Here is a 23255-nt window from a genome sequence, read left to right as displayed (position 1 = left end):
GCCTAAGAGTTGGAGGTTGCTGTAAGCTATGACACCACAGCACTCTACTGAGGATTGCTGTGAGCTATGACACCACAGCACTCTGTTTCAAAAAAAATATATATATATATATAAATAACTCATGAAGAAGTGTCCATTATAGTAAGAAAATAAGAGGAACTGTTTACAAAACATACCTGACATGAAGTTTTCTATATATCTTTTTGTGAGGACCAGTAGATATTATTGAAGAGAATGTGGAGAACAGATTCCTGAATACCAGCAGCTAACTTAGGACAGCATCCCCTGTAAGGTTCCTGGCATGTCTATGCTATGAAAGCAAACCTGAAAGCGACAAGAAGCACAACTATTCCTGACGTACAAACGTGAAGCCGTTTCTCCTAGGCATCCTCAGAAAAGCTGAGGATGTAAATGTACTTACAATCTGAGGACGGAGTTTACAAAAGCATTTCTCATAGTATCCCTTAGTGTAGAATGATGGTATAATATCAAGCCCAATTCCATGGAAGCTTTCCTGTGAGTTTGGAGCCAGGTAAACTAACAGGACTGTTCTATTTGCTGGTGGTCAAGTGTGTCCGGGATGCTATGTTCATTACTGGGAACTGTACTTTACAAAGGGCAGTACCCAATTGTGCAGCATTCTGTACTCAGTATAGTCTCAATGGACTCTTGCTGGATGAACAAATGATTAAATGAATGTATGAATGGTTATGGGAACTGGGCACATTTTACTTGTACAAGTGAAGCCTCTTGTTTCCCTCAAAGAGCTTATAGTCTGATTATGGGCACAAGGTATAAAACTCACAAAAAACAGTAACAGATACAAATAAAAATAGGACTGCACAATAATGCAAACAATATCTTATGGGGGTAACATATTGTTGGGTAAATTCTATCTATCCATGTCTCTCTACATCGATCATCTGTCTATCTAAACAATGGGATTTTAAAATAAGGTTTGCTGAAAGAATTTCTGCAAAAAAAAAATGGTAATACATAATAGTATTTATTTTGGCATTTCATTATAGCACCTGTCGAGAGAGAGACAACTTAAAACCAAGTGGGAAAAGCAGAACAGACAGAGATCACGCTAGACCTAAAGTCTCCGAAGGTACAAGCAAGTACAGATTATGTGGGTCAGTAATAAATGGGGGAAAACATGAAGCAAGCTTCCAGCATTTGTGAAGCATTACTCTTGGAAGCAGATAGGATGGAAATGTGGTCTGAGTTTATGTATATATCTGATCCTGAGCCAGGAGCAGATTCCAGGCATAGCCACAGAGTTGGTTGCACATGTGAATGTCCTGGAATATCTAGCCATAATTCTGTTTCCTCAAGTTGCTCAGCCTCTGACTGCAATGTTCTTTAGAAACGTAAATACGCAGGATACTATAGAAATCAGAACAATTTACATGATTGTTTTTCTGGAGGGAACCGTTTTAACCTTTGCAGCATATCGGATTAGTCTTCCCCAAGAATTGTTCACTATGTTCTGAGTAAGATTCTAATAGTATTAAGAAGCATTTACCTTGCCTTTAAAGCATTTTAATAGCTTCTGCCTTACTCAAAACCACAGTTTATTTTACATGCAAAGGAAACAGAAGGAAAATGGAAAGAGCCAGGCACTAAGGGAGTTAAACGGGAGAGTCCAGCCACAAAATTCCAAGTATTTTAATGGCTATTCTTGGTTTTCCCTGTGTTTTGAAGGAAAAAATGCTACCTTTGCAATTTGAAATCACAGTAGTTTGTAAAGTCTATTGCATTTAGAATCAGAGGTTCACAAACCCTTTAGGTGAGGGGAAGTGTTTGAAATCTCACCCATGCAGGAATCTGTGCCACAGCCTGACGGCGGCTACTCAGCCAATCTCCAGCCAAGCCCTGCCAGTGACAAGCACTTCATTACTGCACACGTCAGTCCATTCCATTGTTGAATATGTCAGATGGCAGAAAAGTTTTTCCTTATGTAATTCAAATGCCATTTCCTTTTCAGGCTTTGAGTATTTATAAAATTGCATTTCTATTAAAACCCAAATTATGCTGACCTCGAGTCCCGAGGGACCCTTGTGAGGAAAGTGTCTTGACTTAGAACAGTTCCCAGGTACTTTCCACCCTCCCAGAGTGCTGTCCTGCGGATTTAACCCCGCTCTTTGCTCTGGCCCTCTTGTCAGCTTGCCATGTTGCTGACTCAAACTCTGGTGGTCCTTGTGAGATGTCTGCTTTGCCAGGCATGGCTGGCAGCTATGATGGCCACTCTTGGGAAATACTATTCTTCCTTTTTCTATCCATCGTTAAGTGTAAAACAGAATCTTCGTGAAATTCTCTATAGCAGAGGCTGGAATTTTCATCAAGATTTATCAAAAGCTTGGGATCATTTGCTATTAGATGTGGTCTCCCTTGAGACCTGTGGGCCATGGGGCTCCCATAGCACCCCTGCACAACCCCTCACTTTTTTTCTTGTGGCAGGGTCCATTCGCCTCCAGCAGACATGGTGTTCCTGGGCCCCAAACTGCTAGGCCAAGGGAAAAAAAAAAAATTTACCTTTCACACCAATCTCAGGACTATATACCTCTACTCCAGCCCTAGTTTTTTCTAGTTAATTATCCTCTGAGATCCAAGGACGATTATGTTATAGGTAATAGTTCACCATCAGTAATTTACTAAACTATGGCTTGTTCAGTTTTACAGAATGTTAAGCAAAGGTCATTCTATTAGAAAAGGTTCTTGTTGAGACTAATGGAAACAACTGTGGCTAAGTTAAATGGGGAAGAAAGTTGTTTAGAAGGAAACCGGGTAGCTCCCAGAATCAGGCTCCTAAAGTAGGCAGCGGCCTGCAGAGGTCACGCTGTAGGAAGCAGCGTGGGTCCAGCTACACCGTGGGCTGGTCGGGAAGCTGCTCCAGCAAGTCGCCTCTGGATGCTCTTCAGCTGTCACTGTCGGCCTCTGTGTCCTCTTGGCCTTCAGATTCTGAACCAGTGCTATTCAGCGGAAATTCACACAGGATGACAGTACATCTTTGCCATCGTACACAGTAGCCATCAGACACATGGCTATCGAACAACTGAAAAGCAGCTGGTTTGTCTGAAGAACTGAGTTTTAAATTTTATTTAATAAGAATGAAAATGAATCTAAATAGCATCCCGTGACTATTCCTTAATATATTGGACAACACAGCTCTCATCTTTCAGGGCTTGTTGCTTTGGGATTATCAGTCAAAAATTTTCCAGGGTCTACTTTTTCAGGTAGGAAAAGTACTACTTATACTTCAATTTCTGGGCTCCTTTATTTGGCCTGTGGGAGAAACAACACCCAGGTCATTGGTTCATGATATATCACATCTTTCCAAAGAGCATTACCCCCCAACTACTGAACTACGACGGCTTCACCAGGTGCTTCCATCACTGGGCAAGGTCAGAAGCACCTGAGTGATGCATGATAAGATCAGCGGCTGTTTCCTTGTCCATTGGGTCCTAGTCGAGTGTGATGACACGAAAGCCAGACTTTCTGGGTTAGAATTGTGGTTCTACCACTTAGCACTTTAGTGGCTTTCGGGGAGTGGCTTAGCTAGGTCATTTGTGCCTCAGTTTCTTCATCCTTAACAAGGATGTGATAAGGGAAGCCAATTCAAAGTATAGACAAATTCACGTAAAAGCCCAGAAGAGCATCTGGAAGGCAGTAAGCTCTCAGGGATGCTGGCTTTTATCATCACAAGTGCCCAGTGATTTTCCAGTGAGAGAGCTACTCAGTTTTCCTGTGAAAACACGAACTGGTATGTTGGCCAAAGTACTCTGAATTATAAAAAAAGACCAAAAAACTTAAACATGCCAAAGAAAATTGTTGATTTCAACGGCCTGACTCTAAAGGGACAGCCCTGACCTTCTTTGATGGTTGAGAATCTATTTAAAAAATCTCACCTTCTAGAAATAACTGGTAAGTTTTTTGTGATAAAATTTTCTACTTTGTATATTGAACGATAAGACAAAAATTAAAAGTCTGCAAATTTAGAGGAGAGAGCGTGAACATACATACCATGAAGGAAATAATGCCAATAAGACTAATTCAGGCTGACTCTAGAAAGCATATTAATGGCCTCAAAAATTATTTCTATCATTAAATTGAGGATTTTTATTTTTTATAAAAACATAAACCAAAAATGCAGGATAGAAGTTCAGCACTCAGACTAATACATAAAGCACAGCAGCAGTGAAAGAAAATGTTCGTCTTGTGTTTAGACATTTTTTTCAGTCTTAAACTTTGCTTGGACCTCACTGTGGGCCTTCAGCAGCCAACACGTAGCACCAGGCAGTTCTGTTTCCTGTCACAGGCAAGCTTTTTTTTTCTTCACAAAAAAGATGAAAGGAAAAAATATACAATAATCTTAATCCCTCAAAAATAATTTCTTCTTTTTTCTAAAAAGAATTAAAAAAAATAGAAGGAAAGCTGCTGTTGTGCTTTTTTTGTGTCCCGAGAAGACATTGTATAATCTGGCCTGCATACTTCTCCATCTGCTTTGAAAAACAAACATAGCAGAGTTCAGTCCTCTATGTTGCTATAAGCAGTGAATGAAAGAGGCATAATATGACTTATTCCACAGGAAAAATCCAACCTGGAGATCCCACTTCACATGAGATTGATAAAATTGCCCTCGTGTGCATGGGTATATAAATTTTGTAAGTCTTTGACACATGTGTTTCGCAAATGCCACGAGCTCATAGACAATCACAAATCCCCGAGTTTTCTAGGAATCAAATCAATAAGACATGGAATCTTTATCAGTCAGCAGCCAAGTACTTTGAAGTCTTCATACATACCAGCTGGAAGAAACATACGGTGCTACACTTCAAACTCAACGTGTGTCCTGTGTGATATTACTACTAAAATGGAGATACTAAGGCTCACAATTAAGGCTCAAAGAAACTTCATGGATGCAACTTGATACATATATCTAATTATTAAGGTGATAGAAAGTTAGTAAAAAAAAAAAGTGATGTCTAATCTGATGCTTTAATTTTTTTGTTATTAATTCCCTAAAAGAACGTGACTCATTATGTATACTCTATTTAAAAAAAAAAAAGGTGTGTGTTTTGAGTTGACTATCTGATGGTAATGGTGAGTTTTCCTCAATACATGTGCTGAAAGGTTCTGTGACCAATAAGTGTACATCTGTAAGATGGCTGGCCAAGGTAAGAGGAATTTTTATTCATTTATGCAAAGGGAACATATTCACATTGCAATTAACCTACAAATTTACAGTATCGTCATATTTTACTCAACCGTAGGCATAAATCTGAATCTGAACTGTTTATATGTACTTAGATTTTTCACAATCCTCTTTTGAAATGAAAATCCAGAAAAATCTACCCCTTCACACAATTTTTTGCTTTGCAATAGTAAAGTCCACAAGGCATGCTATTGGTAGAAGTCAATTTGTCCTTGTCCAAGAAGACTAGGAACCCAAGAGAGTAGTGGTAAAGAAACTAAGGTGCCCTTATTTCTCTCTGCCTTTGCAGTGAGTTACAACTGAGCTACACTGAGTCTCACTCATGTCGCTTTCAGAGACAATGGGCAGAAGGTGAGAGACCACAGCAACCAATGGCCCTTCTCCCCCTCGATTTTTTTTGCTGTAAACCCTAAACAAAAAGCTTCTAGAAAAAAGCAATCTTTTGTGAAATTGCCCTGTTGACTTAACTATAAATCTCTTCCTTCTCCCTCCCCTATCTCATTTCTCACAAACATTATAAGTGCTAGAACAGCCTCTTGTTATTAAAGGAAGAGACTGATCCATTATTCAAATGAGTCATTGTTCCATGAAGAATGAGAAGGAAAAACCCTGAGATTAATGAAAGCTGCTGTGGCCATTTTCTCTTGTTTTGTAAATAAATTAAGGATACATTACCAAGGAGAATAATATAAGCATGTGTTCTATTAAAACACTGTTATCTGCTCACTGACCATCAGAAGACAATCAATGCTGTGACTCACTTCCTCTTTCATTGCTATTAAGACGGTTTGAGACTTAGTGGACAGTTGTCCCTGGCCTTAACACTTCATAAAAAAACAAATGCTATAAAAGTGTGTATGTAATAGCCACACTGTCTTTTCAAATAGAAACCTCTAAATTGTACCCAAAGAATTGTGAGGGTTGGATTAAGTAGTACTAATTTGTGAATATTTACTTGCATTTAGGAATGCCAGGAACTTGGTAGATCTCTAACCAATGGAAAATTTTCTGAGTGAATAGTGTGAAAAGACCTACTCCAAGCTTTTGAAACCACACAATCAGACTTTTAAAGACATGTTTATACAATGCTTTAACAATTATTTGGGGAGTTAATGTTTTAGACGGTTAGGTGGATATTTTCTTTATAAAACCATGAAAGCACAAATAGATTATTCACTTGAGCATCTAACTAATTCCTCTTCTTTTATAACTCAAGTTCTACATAGATCCAAACACAAATACATCTTGTACACATGATCTGGTATGATACTGATGTCACACTTCACTACCAATTTTGGCCATTGTTTTATAATCTGATCATGAGTGATGTCTCAACCTAGAGTTTTATTTATTTATTTATTTTTAAACATAGGCATGTAATCTCTGGTTTAACCATGACTTATTATTGAGTGGGAATGAATCCCAATTTAGTCCTTTAGAACACAATTCTGAGTTTTGGTGATATTTTTATACTGGAGATATCCTCCTACTCCAAAGGAAAATACCGTCATAATATTAAATCCATTCCTCAGAAGGTCACCTGAAGTTTATTCTCCCTTTACCTGCTTCTTCCATGAAAACTGCTGGTGCCCACTGCTTCATGCTGAGAACCTTTAGACAAAAGCATGGTGGTGAACCAAACTCGCAGTTCAAGCCCTGAAAGAGACTTTCTTTGAAAATGGACAACAGATGTGAACAAAGAGAAGAAATAGATCAAAGATGTGAACTCCATCCATGAGGATATTTGCAAGCACAGAGCCTGCAGGTTTTTGTTATTTTTAACTTCCATCAATGGGACCTTCTGGGTGGAGGAGGAAATAACATTGAAAAATAAAATAAAGGAGGGAGTAGGTAATTGTGGAATAGAAAGAGTTGTATCTGTGGAACTGAATGGGACTTAAGAGAAAGCAATTCCACACAAATGTTTAGCATCTTATTTGTGTAGGCACTGGTGGGGCTGCTGAGAGCACGGATGGTACCACCTGCCATCATCTCCATCTGAAGAAGTTCAAGGAGAAATCCAAATTACCAAGTAACTGTAATGAAAGAGAAATTCAAAAATTCATAGGATACAAAGTGAAATTGTTCATCACAAATTGATACAGACCACTGATATACCCTTTTCAGGATATTTCAAGTTATTTTTATAATTCAGTAATGATCTGAGCAAAGGCAAACTGTTACTTAAGAACTGAAACAGTTTGGACACAACAGAATGAACTGTTGGCTTTTAAGATTTACTACGAGCTTGTACTACAGAGTTGGAGGCGGGTCTGTAGAAGTAGTGTGGAGGCCAGACAGAATTCGGAGGCTGAAATTTTCAGCCCTTTGCTGGATTGCTGGATTGCATGGGATTGCACCACAGCTCTTATTTCTTATCAATTAACATTCACACCACAAGTCACGATGCCTTTTATTTGCTTTTTGGCCTTCCTAACTGCAAGTAAATATTCATAAATTAGTACTACTTAGTCCAACCTTCACAATTCTTTGGTACAATTTAGAGGTTTCTATTTGAAAAGACAGTGTGGTTATTGCACACACATTTTTATAGCGTTCATTTTTTTATGAAGTGTTAAGGCCAGTGACAACTGTCCACTAAGTCTCAAACTGGCTCTGTAGCAATGAAAGAGGGAGCGAGTAATAGCATTGATTGTCTTCTGATGGTCAGTGAGCAGACATCAGTATTTTTATGCAGTGACATTCTTTTTTTTACTAGTTGTATCCAATGAAAAGCATTGTTCTGTACGGTTCAATGATTCTAAAAGTTGTCTCTAAAATTTTATTATTCCAAAGTGAAGCCACACAATATATTTGTGCTTGATTTCTGTTTGTGTATGTGGCTGGGGTTAGTAAAAACATACTGAAACAAATGTAAAGGCCCAAACCCCAGCATTTGCTTAATTTATTTCTCTAAAACAAGTAGATTCCATTTAAAAGCAATCTGTTTTGTGACATGACTGACATGACTTCTGGAACGCACTGTTGTGAAAGGTACGCCTGTGCCTTTGAGTAGTAGAACTTCAAAGATAAATACATTTCTTAATTAGAAAGAGTAGCATCCCGCTTCCTACCTTGATGAAATGAAACAGGACATAAAGCAAAAACAAATCAATAGCACTTCAGAGGGATCAAATTAATTTTACAGTGAGTGGATGGATTCACGGACAAAGCAAATTTTAAAAAGAGCAGAACTCAGGAAAGCAGGCACCCAGGTAAGGTCCCTCAGCTCATCAAAGGAAGTTAGAATTGGAATTCAACCTGACAGCATAGTGATTTTGATTATTTATGGCAATGAAGGGTAAATGAAGAAAAGCATATATAAATGATAAATATCAAAAAAGCCAACATTTCTTTTCCTGGTAACATTTAACTTACATCTTCCCACCATATTTATTTAAAATCCTATCTGCTTACACACAATAAAATGATCTAAAGTTTAAGCATAACCCGTCCTTTGCATCTTGTTAGTCTGATGAATATAGCACTATTATTAGAGAGAGGGATCTAGTTTGAGGTAGAGAAGCAACATTCTGGAATAGCACCTAACTGGACAATCAGTCATTAAACGATCAAGGAATAATTGTACATCATGACAAAAGAGAATTTGAAGTAATGGGAAGAACACAGAATTGTAAAGAGCCTAAGAAGAGGCTGATGCACAACAGCTGGGTATTCCACAGTTGACTGGCTATCAGCAGAGTGGGTGGTTCTGTGCCTGACTCCCACATGCTCATAAATGGAGGAAAGCATACAAAAGGAAACAATTTGCTCTCCCTGTCAGGGGATATTCTGAGTCCACTTCCTGGCCTCCATAAGTTGGGCTTTCTTTCCCTCCCGTCTCATCCTTTGTTGTGTCTTGCCTTGCACTAGGGCCTTCAGAAGTACCGAAGTGTTTATGGTTTCCTTGCTTCTCTCCATCCTTCCTCCAACAGATATCCACCCCAGGCTATTTGTTGAGAAACTGTCCACGGAAGAACTTCCCTGGTGTCACTGCCATTCATCTTTTTAATGCAGGCAGGTCAGGCATTATCTTTTCTCGGAAAGTTTCCTTGATATTTGATTTGGAGATAATGGCACCTCTGAACACTCTCACTATAATCCTGTGTGATGGCAATATAAGAATATCATCCATTCCCTTATCTGTCTTCTTAAGTAGACTTTTTAGTATCTCCAGAATGGGTATGAGCTCTGTCAACTCCATCTCCATTTGTTTTCCTTTGGCACTGAAATACACTAAAAAAACAGAAAGCCAGGCTGCAAAACAATGCAGGTCAAAGAGTGAGTGTGAAGGTAAAGAGGTAAGTAAAGAGATGAAGAGAGGGCATTTAGGAATTTTTATTTCAATGTAGTGTTGTCAAGATACTGAAGCTTGTGACTTACCTCATTGTACATGGTATACCCCCATTAGACTACAGTTGAACTTGAATGGTGAGTCAGATGAGGCATGAGCTGCATAATAGTCAAAGGCAAGAAAAATAGCTTATAGAATACTATGAGCCATAAAAGATGAAGACTTCACATCTTTTATATTTACCTGGATGGAGCTGGAACATATTCTTCTTAGTAAAGATTCTCAAAAATGGGGGAAAAAAGTATTCAATGTACTCAATAATTCCATGAAATCAATAAATAATCACCTACATATTCATACAAATGGCAAAACATAGTGATAGTCCAGAACGTAGAAGGGAAGAGGAGAGAGAGGGGAGGGAAGGGGGGAGTCAGGAGGAAAGAGGATATTTTGGGGGACCTTACCTAATGTGCATGATGCAACAGTACATTTCAAAACTATTAAGAAAAGAGTATAATTGTGATGGACATGTTAATCAGTTCGATGTAAGCATTTCATATTGTATATCAAATCAGTACACTGAACCCTATAAATGCATCAGTGTACACAGTTATGATTCAATAAAACAAATGAAACCAATGTGTGTGAAAAAAGGAATTACAACATGTGATGGCTCCATGTATAGAAATATGAGAAAACGACATTTTTGTTATCCTTGTAAGTTGTAATTTTTCCATTATCATGTCTTTAAGCAAATTAAATTTATAACTGAATGTTGTTATTTAAGTAATGAATGAAAATTATATTATTTGTTTTCATTTCTCACTAACAAATGTTAAATCAATCTTCACTGGGTTATTTCTGGTCAAAAAAAGAAATATGTTCCGACATAGGATTGTATCAGTAAATGAAATATGATGATGATGACAATGGTCACGATAAAGACTAGAAGAGTTTGCACCACTTTTACTTTGATTATGATCACTCCTATACTAAATGCAACCTATAGCCAAAATTATGGTGGAATTTTAAAATCACAGTTGGTGATTAGCCAAGATGTACTGGCTAACGAAGTCAAGAAACCATTAAATGTTAAGGGTCATTTAGACGCATATACAAATCATAAACTGTAACTTCAAAACCAACGTATTCTAAAGCAAAATTCAAAAGCTGACAGAAGCAGATGTTTAAGATTTCATATACAAACATTGATGATTTTCAGTCTTTTTGTAAAGTAGCATTTTGTGTTGCTAAGAATAGGAAATCATATACAATTGCCGAACTACTAGTGAAACGCTGACTCAATGATGCTTTCTTAAAAATACAGAAAAAATCTGTGGCAAAGAAGTAAGATTAAGCTTTCGTTTCCAAGTAAGTAGTGGTACAGTTTGATGTTTGCAGGAATTGTTAATTCATGGAAGATCTGAACAAAAAGTAAATAAAACTAGTGGAATATTTTTTATTGCATTTGATAATGTACATATTTTTATTAACAATTATTAACCAGTCTTTTAGTATATGTGCAATGTGAATATGATAGTACTATGAATAAATGATTATTTATTGCTGAAAATGAATGTTAGTCCCAAAATGTATAAAACTAAGAAAACTATCAAGGGGTCACATTGATAGTACTATGAATAAATGATTATTTATTGCTGAAAATGAATGTTAGTCCCGAAATGTATAAAACTAAGAAAACTATCAAGGGGTCACATTAACAACAAATTTGGCTTGGGATTTAAGTTTTGCCCAGGAGCATGGGCAAAACTTAAATGGTGTAACAGGAAAACGTTCTGGAGTGATTATTCAGACTGATGAGCCTGGCTGGAATGCAAATAGTGCTGTTTCCTTCATCAAGGAAGGCTTGTGCACAGTTGAACCAGGCAGTGCCCCTAGCCATGTAGTAAAACCTGTGAATTATGTGAAGGCTAATGCATTAAATTAGGGATTATTCTCTTTATTATAAGATAATATGAAAGCTGATTATAAACTACTGCAATTGCATGTTGAAGTGAGAAGATGAGAGGGAGAAAAGTGTCTGCCAAGAATGCTTAGATTATGAAACACATTTTTGTGCTTTTGGAAGATAACAGTTTGGTTCCAACTGTTTAAAGACAGAATTAATCACACACATATATATGTATATATTGAATGACCTTAATTCCTGTAAGCATGCCAGGAAGATGCATCTTATTTTTTAGTGACAGACAAAATTGAAGAGCAAGGATAAATGAAGTTTAAAATAATACAGTTTCTATAGACTGTTATGATATTATTTCAAAATGAAATAATTATCAATGAAATCAGTGACAATCTTGATACTGCACATCCGTGAAAAGTAAAAACACCTTCCAATTTGAGAGAATGTCATTTTGCCTGTGATTTGAATAACAGAATTGGCATTGTAGTTTGTACCAGTTTCTTTCATTTCTTTCAATGAATTATTCTGATAATTTACTGCTACTGTATTTTATGAAAATATAGTTTGTAAATGCACCACCTATAGATGGTTGGAGAATAACTGCTCCAGATCTGTGATTTTCAAATTTTTACATGCACATGAATCATCTCAGAATCATGTTAAATGCAAATTTTGATTCATTGGATCTAGGGTGGGACTAGAGATTCTGATTTCTAACAGCTGCTGGGGGGCAATGGCGTTGCTGGTCTGAGGACCGCACTTTGAATAGCGAGGCAATGGATAACTGCTCTTTAGATAACTTTTGAATTACTAAAGTCCCTGCACACTCTTGTTTTATGGGAAAATAATCTTTACTTTTAGGTAACGCCTCTAAAGAGTGCCTAGAACAACACAGGAACTTCTCAGAGGTAGGGCAATATCCCTGCAGCAACTACTGAGCCTCAGGAGCCAGGCTTGCTCCAAGCACGCTTAGCAGTGTTTTCCAAGGAATTCTGATCTGGTGGGAGTGGACTCTGGTCTGAGTGGTAAGGAGGCGCAAGGATTGTTCAAAAAGAAAAGGAGGCCAATAGAACTTTGCAATTTGTCAGTGAGAGTTGTCTGTAGACTTGGACCATGGACATTTCTTCTGATTTTTGGATGCAGCTTGAGTCAATGGAAGAAGTCCTTCCACCTTGCATTTTCAGCGAAGGTAAACCAGGCCAGGTTGCTATTACAGAACTGTTGGGAAAAAAATTTAAATATTAGTACAAAATGAGGAAATTTAAGGGCCTGTATTCTGATGTCTGACTCACTTTTTGAGGCTAATATATGACGAAAGTCAGTAGCATAATGATTTCTTCATGAAAATGTGGCATTTAATGAGTATGGGTGAGACTTTGATGTTGAATTAACACAACACTACTACTTTATGTTCTAGTAGTTTGGAGAACAGGCCATGTCCACATTAAGAAGGTTCTTTTAAATATAAAAATACAGTTGAGGGAGTCTGAGATGACAAGAAACGAAAGCAGGTACACAAAGTCTGCAAACTGATAGTTGAAGGAGTAATCTTTACGGACGGCAGGCACAGTACACAATGCGACACAAGCAGAATGTGGCTGGATCATTGTTCTGAATGTGAATGCAAATATAAATGTTATCCGAACACAGCATCATTCTGTTTCTTCCAAAGAAGCCTATTTCTCAGGATTATCATGTGAATTCTGTATGTCATCTTCTTCTGTAAAATCAATCATTGTCATCCAACCGTCAGGCTGATTCGTGGCAGTGTTTGTTACAGAAAGAAAACTGAGATGGCAAAACCCAAACACGTGTTAAAGAAATAAGGGAAAACTCTGTGTTGATTTTGAATGTCACTTAGGGTTTTTAAAGAAAAAAATGTTGACACTGTGAAGTAAAGAGGCTTTCCTTTTAAATCATCTTTTCCAAAGAGCTTTCTTCACATTTACGTATATATCATAAAGCTAAAATTAAGTGGTTGTATTAATGAATTGTGGCACATTATAGCATTTCCATTCTCAAAGTAAATTTAATAAAAAATGATGGCGTAAGAACTTATTGAAATATGTGTAAATAATGGAAAAACTCAGCTATAGAAACTGAATGCTGCTCTTTGAAGATTACTTCTAAGATAATAATGATGACATCATAATCCTAATGGTGAGGAGCTTCAGTACTTTTATTTATCTGATAAGTATAAAGTAGGTCAAGAATCCTCAGTTAATGATATCATAGATTAAAATTTCCAAGAAGGACACCTGGCATTATTGTTCTTCAAAATGAAGTTATATTTTTTTCCCAAAATGTTTAAAGTGAAATTGCGGTTACACCACATCCTTGCTTATTCTTTCCAACAGTAAAGAAGTAAAATCTGATTATTAGCAAGAGAGAGATAGTGCTTTCTGGCAAACAGCTGTCATAGGCTCACCCTGGGAATTAAGGAACACACAAAGTTAGCAAATAATGAAAACAGCGAAGCTCTTCCCTGTGTCAGATAAGACACAGAAGAGGAAGAAAGAGAAGGACCAGAAGAAATGGGAAGAATACTACAATTTAAACATCTGAGGAAAAGGTTGATTTCTTGAATTGAGTAATACCCAGAGTAAGTTATTTTCATGTAACCAATTGCACACGTCCTTCCTACATGGGTTGTGTTGTTTCATGCAGTTTGATGAACATTCCTTGTTCTTAGGTCGCCCATAGGTATTTCCACTATTTAATATTAAAACAGAACTTTCAAAAACCTCTGCTTTTATGGGAATGTATCCTTGGTTTCTTTCTTTTTTTTTTTGAGACAGAGCCTCAAGCTGGCCCCTGGGTAGAGTGCTATGGCATCACAGCTCACAGCAACCTCCAACTCCTGGGCTCAAGCAAGTCTCCTGCCTCAGCCTCCCAAGTAGCTGGGACCACAGGCGCTCCCCGCAGCGCCCGGCTATTTTTTGCTTGCAGCCGTTGTTTTTTTTTTTTTGGTGTGCCCAGGCTGGATTCGAACCCACCACCTTAGGTGTATGTGGCTGGTGCCTTAGCCACTTGAGCCACAGGTGCCAAGCCATATCCTTGGTTTCTAAAAACATTACTTTCATTTACAGTGATCTAATTCCATTGTTGTGCACTTATCAGTTCATATCGATGACCGAATTCATTCATTGCACATGCATTCTTTCATTTAAGGAAATGATGGCACGTCTTCATAAGAATGTCGTTTTGTGGTGACACACTTGAGCTTGGCAATGTTTGCTTTTGTCTCTTTCTCTTCTGCCCCTAAAAATCTTCATTCTTATTAACTCAGTACTCAGAGTGTTATAATTGCCATGAAACAGACTGTTGAGGAAAAGACAACCGTACATATTTAAAATGGATAAGCATGGAGGAATAAGTGTTTCCTGCAAAGTTCAAATACATCAACAAATACCTTATTTACCAGTTAACTGATCCTTAGTATATGAAGATTTCTAGAAGTCAAGCTGAGGTTAATTGAGAATAGACCTTTAGATACTAATTCTGTGAAAATAGTTTCTAGGCCTCAATTATGCTAATTTCATGATCTTTAATAGTAATTGTGTCAATTAGGGATAAATTCTAGTCTATTGTTTATAAATAACTACCATAAAACATATTTAGTGAGCAAATTGGGCTAACCATTACTATGCATCATAATTTTTCTCCATGATTTAATAGTTTTTAGCTACTCTGCCATATGTTATATTGGTACAAACCAGCATTTCACTTACACAAAGCTGCTTTAATTTGGGTAGCCATCCATCTGCAGTAAACATTTACATTTTTGCACATACTATAACATCTGAGAGAAGATAAGAATAAAACTTTATATGAGGCTTAAACTACGTATCTAAATATTAAAGATGTAAACTGAATTGACCAAACCTATTTAAATTTGTTCAGCACTCCTATACTAATATACTTTATACCAAAACATTTGTGCAAAGCGATCATTTTTATATTTTAAAAGATACTAAAGACAATTGAGTTTAATAATTATTGTGCATATGTGAATATTCTGTTGATGAGCCAGGTATGTCCACTAAGTAATAATATTAATTCATAAATTATTTACTTCAGATCAATTCAGCTCTAGTTATTTTGCTACCATCACAATTTTTACATTACTTTTTGGTATTGACAGTAATAAGCTAAAGGATTAAAAATAAAGTATATACACTTGAATATATTATCATCAAAATGTAGACTCAAGTAAATGTAAGGTATTAATTTTTATACATATTTTTCAGAAAATGCATTTTTCTTTTAAAATATTAAATGAATCTACTAAAAATTACAGAACAAATGCAAATTTAATTTATGTATACCAGAAGTTTTAATGGAACTGTTTAAATAAATTTAAATTTATTTTTTAAAATTAATTCTAACAAATATTTTTATTAAAAAATTATTCTAGCATTTAGTACCTACCTAGTTGACATTGTAAAGAATTGCTTTCATACTTTTGGCATGTTATTTGAGCAGCATATATTCAAAGTTGAGTAATAGGAATTATTTAATATTGCAAAATATTCATTTGTAGCTACCTACAGCTTTTGTGTATACCATGGCAACTTTTAGAAGCACCAGTTGAGATACAACAAGAAGCACAAATATGGATATTATCACCACTACTGGAAAATCATACTAATAAACAAAAATCTGTTGGGAGAAAGAATTTGGCAAATTAATTTATTTGCCATAATTTTTAATGCATTTGCCTCCCAAATTTCCACTGAACTTTGAGAGAGTGTATGAATATTTCCAGTGCTGGTGCTATGGTTTGAATGTGTCTCTTCTAAAATTCATGTGTTAAAACTTGATGGGACCTTTAATAGGTGATTAGGCCATAAGGGCTCCTCCCTTGTGAATGGGGATTAAAACCTTTATAAGAGAAAGCGACTTCACACAGAACTCCTCAAGCCTTCTGCCTTCTACTGGGTGAGGACACAGCCTTCCTGCCCTCTAAAGGATAGAGCGAGAAGGCCCTCCCAAGACACCAAATTCTGGTGCTTTGTTTTTGGACTTCCAGCTGCAATTCTGGAGAATTGTGAGATAATCAATTTCTGACCCTTATAAGTTACCCAGTGAGTGGTATTTTGTTACTGCAGCAAAAATGGACAGGAAGCAATGGTACAACCCATAGACTTCTGAGCACTGTTGCCTTCTGTTTCGAGAACAGAGGGCAAGAGAGGTGGTGAAGTGTTTCCTGGGGCCTAAGTAGTGTTAGGTAGGGGAGCAGATGTTTAGGGTGCCAGGTGTAGCTCAGGTTCTGAACTGAGCTCTGCGGCCTGACTGATACAGACACTGGAGCTTTCTTTAATGAATTATCTTTTCTGCTTGTGGTATGCAGGGTCTTTTAAAATATAGGACCCAAGAGTTTCAGGGCACATTGCTTGAGGTTCAGGGCACATTGTTTTGAATTGTTTTTAAATATATGATGCAGAAGTTTAAAAAAATCAATTTATGAATTTAAATACAGATATATTTAGTCCAGATATGATGATGGAAAGGTAAAATTCACTTCACTTTCTTTCAGGAAGGAAAAGAAATTTCAGTTTGCTTTGTAGTTTTATATTAGTCATCCCTTAGTAACCTCAGGGGATTGGTTCCAGAACCCTTGTGGATATCGAAATCTGCAGATGCTCAAGGCCCTTACATAAAATGGGGCAGTATTTTGCTTATAACCTATGCACATCTTTCTCCATTACTTATAACATCTAATAAAATGTAAATGCTATATAAATGTTGTTTTACTGCATTTTTATATATATTATTTTTTGCTGTCTTATTAGTTACTATTTTTAGTTTTTCAAATATTTTCTATCCATGATTGGTTGAATCAGAAGATGTGGAACCCATGGGGACAGAGGGCCAAATGTGCATAATTTGCATTTATGTAAAGTATAATTTTCGTGCCTTAAAGATTGCTAGGGTTTACAAGCAGAACATAGACAGTAACAACATTTGTAGACCAATGCCAACCAATCACCTTCCCATTACAGAGGATGCTTGTGATCGTGAGAGACTCCTCCTGAGAGAATTAATTCCATGTGCTTTGTGAAATTTTTTTTTTTTTTTGTAGTTTTTGGCTGGGGCTGGGCTTGAACCCGCCACCTCCAGCATACGGGGCCGGCGCCTTACTCCTTTGAGCCACAGGCGTTGCCCTGTAAAATATTTTGTAAAGTCATGTTTTAATTTAATTATTGGTCATTAACATGATTATCATTATAGCTACGGATCATCATTCTGCTGAGAAAAAGATCATTCTTATATAAAGGACAAAACAAAAAAGGAAAGAAACATCCTAGCGAGCCAAATGGCAAAAGTCTGGCAACGTATGATATAAATCTGCCAAATGCATCCTGCTGCTTACAGCATGGCCACCGGCCAAATAGCTCTGCGTTGCTTCCACAATGGGTTTGACAAGAGGAAGTGAAGAGGGGCTCCACTGTGATGCTATGGCTCAATTAATGAACACTCATTCTGAAACCTTTCATTGTTCAAATTGAGTATCCTGTATAGTGGAGCGAGCAGGCTTGTATCGTAACATAATTAGGGCTACTTTGATTAGATTTTGTAAAATACCTGTTTCAGGAATATCTCTTATTTATTAAGTGTTTGACATCCACGTTTAAGATACAGGGCAAACAATGTACAAGTCCCAGAGAGTTGGCACTAAATGGAGAATAATAATAAACTTGTCTCTGTTACACATTGGGAAATTTATGATTTCCAACTTTAGCCAAATTAATCTCTCAAAAGTAACGTTTCTGTCAGTGTCCAGTGCTCCCATCATTCCTCAAATCAGTTTCATATGAGGTTGGACAATTAAGTTCTGAAACTCATCTTAGAAAAAGTGCTCCATACCTCCTCACTGGATGTCACTGTGGTCACCTTAGAGTCTCACCCCCTGGCCATCTGGTGACTATAGTGATGTCCAGTAATGAGGTATGTATCACTTTCTCTAGGATAAGTTCATAGACATATACAAAAAATGGCAAATAAATGAGAAACAGGGAATGATGTTGGGTACACATTGAAAATAGGACTGACTGTGGGGATCCAAATGGAAACATTGGTGTCAATCTTGTTTTCCAGGGTCATGGCAGTTGAAAAATATGAATACACTTTTATTTTCCTATCATTTTACTGGTCAGCATCTTCTTGTTAGCCTCCACAACCTTCAGTATTATCTTCTACCCAGAGGATTTGTGTTCGGTGGGTCCTGCAGTGTTTCTGAAAGTGAAGTTCATGGACCTCATGCCTGAGAATCACCTTGGGTATCTGTTGAAAATGTAGCTTTCTGCCATTATACTACAAATATGTGAATTGCTGGTTCCCTAAATCAATTCATCAGATTTAAATACCACCCACGTTCTGATGGTCTGGAAAGCTGGTTCAAAAAAAAAAAAGGGATTCATGCTTCAGAATCTATCAGTGAATGTGGAGGTAGATGATTAGGGCTGAAATTATCCACAGATGGAACAAATGCTTCCACTCAAGTGGGACTGAATGTAGCACTTTTTCTGGGATAAGTTTGCAAACTTAATTGTCTGACTTGGTACATGGTTGTCCTGTGTATAAAGTAAAATATTCTGTTTTTTAATATTCACAAGTTAGGAGAATCTTAAATTTAGAAGAATAAAAGATTTATGGAATTAGGCATTGGAGAAAAAAATCAAGAGAAATAGCACAAATTATCCAAAAGAATGACATGAGGCAATAGAACTGTTTAACATAGAATCATGGAATATGTGTGATTATCTAATTTAATTCTTAATTGTAGATAAGAGGTAAATGAGGGTTTTTTTTGACTTATAGTCTAATGCTCTTATTAAGGTAGCTTGTAAACTTTCATGTTCATTAGAAACAAAATACCTAGACATCATGGTAAAATTGTTTTAGGGAACCAGGAATTCACATATTTGTAGTGTAATGGCAGAAAGCTACATTTTCAACAGATACCCAAGGTGATTCTCAGGCATGAGGTCCATGAACTTCACTTTCAGAAACACTGCAGGACCCACATCAACTCCTCTGGGGAGAAGATAATACTAAAGGTTGTGGAGGCTAACAAGAAGATGGCTGACTAGTAAAATGATAGGAATGAAAAAAAAAGTATTAATATTTTTCAACTTCCATGACCTTGAAAAACAAGTTTGACACCAATGTTTCCATTTGGATCCCCACAGTCAGTCCTATTTTTAATTTGTACCCAACGTCATTCCCAGTTTCTCATTTATTTGCCACTTTTTGTACATGTGTATGTCTGTTAATATCTATCTCTCCCTGAACACCATGGACTCCTTTAAAGGAAGGAAACTGTCCTCCTCTTTTACCTGCTGTCCTTCTCTCTTTCCTCACTCTTTCCTCTTGATATAAAATGCTGAATCAATAAAGTACTAGAAGAAACCATGTTCCAAAGTTTGTCTTGAGAATGTCTTATATCAAAAAATCTTAACATATCCAAGAACCTGACACCTTATGTTTTGAAATTCATCAGATTTAAATACCACCCACATTCTGATGGTCTGGGAAGCTGGTTCAAAAAACAGGGATTCATGCTTCAGAATCTATCTGTGAATGTGGAGGTAGATGATTAGGGCTGAAATTATTCAGAGATGAAGCAAATACTTCCACTCAGGTGGGACTGAGGGCTGCTAGTGGAGGCTTCTGACCAAGTGTGTACCTTACAGCACATTTACTAATGCATAATATTTGCTACTTGAATTAAGGCAATTCCATTTTTAAAATCCATATAGTATTTGGCAAAGAGAGCATATTAGTCATTACACATGTATGTACCAGTGGTGATAACAAGATGCTTGTTTGTTCAGCCGTAGTAAGTAGTCAACAAATGTAGGCTAAATACATAAATGAATGAACAAACAAATGTTTCCTGAGCGTGCTTGACCCTGTCCACCTTATAGAGGACCTTATGTTGGATTTATAAGTAAATCCAATGGGCTAATCTGGATGAGTCCCTTGGGTTCCATGCTGTAACCCAAGGGAGTGAAGGAAGGGTGCAGTGACATGGCATGTGACAGAGGGAGGAAGGGCTACTCACATCACTTTCCCCACTACCAAAGAATTGAGGGCACTCACCCTGTCAAGATTTAAATACATGGAATGACGCCACTTTGGGCTCATGTAATGCACATTATCCCTAGCAAAACGTCGCCCACACAGCAAGCACCTTACACCTTCTAGGAGTTCCAAGTGAGTGTAAGTAGTAGGATGGCTGCATATCAACGCCTGCATATCAATGCAGGAGTGTAAGTAGTAGGACGGGTGCATATCAATGCCTCATCTGTATGGATTTCTACTGTGATTCATTTATGGCACCATATCTCTGTTAGCAGGGAGGAAAGGGCTAACAATTAGATTTTAAGAGTAACAGAGAGGGCCAACACAAGCAGTTATGTTTACATTTTCCTTTTTGTAAAAGTATCCTGGTGATGGAAGAACCACAGTAAGCAATCTCTCTATCCTTGATTATCGCCAAAGAATCAACGTAATGGTAATGGTAATGGTATTGGTAATGGTACTCTTCTTACAGGGCTTTTGAGAAAATTAAATGAAATAACATGTGCATTTCAAGAAAACGCCATCTAATCCATGCCCATATTAGGAAACTGAAAGGCTAGGTAAGGAATTCAAATAGCATTCAGGTGGAATTACATCTTAAAACCCCACTGGTCAACATGAATCCAGACTTAAACTCTGCTTTGGTAGGCAATGAAAACAGTTTCTGTATATCTTTAGGATTTATAAAATATGAATGATTATAAGCTAGAGATTTCAGATTAAGATCAATTTTCCCTTAAAAACTATTTTTTAAATATTTAAAAAAATAATTATTATGCAAGCCAGAAGAATTATACTATAAGAATTATCTTTAGGTGTTTGAGATATTTACCCCCTGCAACCAATAATTCAAAAATTTTATAAGTAGATATAAATACACTTATTTATTTCCCATAGGAGTTACTTCTCTGGAACATGTCCATGGAAATTCATGGCTGCATAATTCCCGGTGCTGGGAATGTTTTTATTGCATTTGCTATAGTGGGAGGTACCAGGGATCACAAAGCCTTGTTTTCATTGTTATTGTACATCTAATTCCAGAAGGCACCAGACAAGTTTCTTACACTGAGACTCAATTTACTTATTTCCAAAATAAGTACATGGCCCTTATCTTACTCTGCAGTACAATTATTTCATTTTTTTCCTCTGAATATTTTTGGCATTGGTTAGTGCATCTTTGGGACTAAATCATTTATCCTTAAAGCTGTCTTCTGAGTTCAGATTTTGAAAATAAAGTCCTTTTATGATATATGCGTTTATACCAAACAGAATCTAGCAGAGTGCTTGGCACGAAGTAGGCGACTATACCGGTGAGCCGGCATTTACTGACTGATGGAAATACGTTACGGGATGTGAAGTCTTACCCAGCGTACACCTTTTGGTGGCAGCTAGAGAAGCAAGGGCATGTTGCGGCAATTAACAAGACAAGGGATGAGCAAAAGGCAAATTGAGAACGCTAGACTTAGATATTTTTAATGAGACAGAACTTAAATGAAAGACTAATTCAAGTCTACAAAAAATAATAATAATAAATTTTTAACCGGGAAACCATGTATAATTTCATGAAACTATAATTTAAGTCTGCTGTCCGGCAATAATGAATCAAAGATGCAGCAAGATCTGTGAAAGGGATGAAGGGAAGGAAACTATTATTTCATGTGCCCACTAGGTACCAGGATCTGGGAAAATGTTTTGTATAAACTCTCCAATTTAAGAGAAAGGATGTGGTTTTCTTTCTTTCTTTCTTTCTTTTTTTTTTAAACTATAGATAATGCAAGGATAAAGACAAGTCTAGGGATGATACTCAAAAAAGACGGGGCAATTCCGGGATTTCATTGTTCATGGATTTTTTTCCTTCTACAATATTAGGAGTTACAAAGGAGGATGAACATACTTGTTGACTAAAGCCTGAGAGGGCTGAAAAGACTAATTAGTGACAGACTCCAGGGAACATTTTCTATGATGTAGTTGTAAAACTTGCAGGCATGTACACACCCTGAAGTTTATAAGGAAACAGAAAAATCAGGCCAGATTCTTTTACTTTCTATAAAGCTTATCAAAGAAAGTAGCACAAAATAAACTTAGAAGACATATTTTTAATGTGAGGTGTTTAAATATTCCAGAGTGAAGACGGAACAAAAGTAAAAAGCCATGTTTTTTGTTTTTTGTTTTTTTTTTCAGTTGGGGGCAGTGGGGTGTCAAATTAATAGTCTTTTATTTTTTTTTCTATGCAAAATTTGAATTCTAATGGATCTCTGACTGTATACCATCTCTTGGGAAATTTTTTTTTCTGTAAGTCTGGAGTGATAGATAGAATGATTTTTTTTTTTCTCTCTCTTTAGATAACAATAAGCCCAAACTTCAGAAGTTTGAAGTCACCCAAAACATATTTCGGTAGAGAATGTGAAAGAAAAAGTGTGTTTAAGCCAAGGGGTGGGGGGGAAGACATAGAAAGTGGCATTTTGAAAGGGAATGGGGTGTCAGATAAAGTTATTCCATGATAGAGGAAAATTCCACTGGTTTTGATTCTTAAAGCAGATTTTCTCTCCTACCACAATCGGTGCTATAATTGGGTTAGATAATAAGCAGGTAAATTCTTGCCATTTTTATATGTTACCTTGGGATTTGTTTTTACGTGTACTACATAAATCAGCAGAGTAAAAGACACACATTAATAAATAACATGAACTTTCCTTTATTCTTAGAGATTTAAGATTTGAGCCGCCTTT

The 23255-nt window shown here is 36.8% G+C and overlaps 1 long non-coding RNA gene across 1 annotated transcript in view; it reads left to right on the top strand.

Moving 5' to 3' along the window:
- LOC105887163 overlaps positions 1 to 23255 on the top strand; it is a 53182-nt gene that overhangs the window by 12483 nt on the left and 17444 nt on the right. The window contains exon 3 of the long non-coding RNA XR_001161374.2: positions 1029 to 1111. This is a non-coding gene — a long non-coding RNA (uncharacterized LOC105887163). The remainder of the gene's footprint in view (positions 1 to 1028; positions 1112 to 23255) is intronic.

This window comes from Otolemur garnettii, unplaced genomic scaffold, assembly GCF_000181295.1.
Source record: "Otolemur garnettii isolate 467f Iridium unplaced genomic scaffold, OtoGar3 scaffold00002, whole genome shotgun sequence".
Taxonomy (NCBI): domain Eukaryota; kingdom Metazoa; phylum Chordata; class Mammalia; order Primates; family Galagidae; genus Otolemur; species Otolemur garnettii.
Note: the sequence above shows the minus strand (reverse complement) of the source record. Positions and strands in the feature narration are given on the sequence as shown.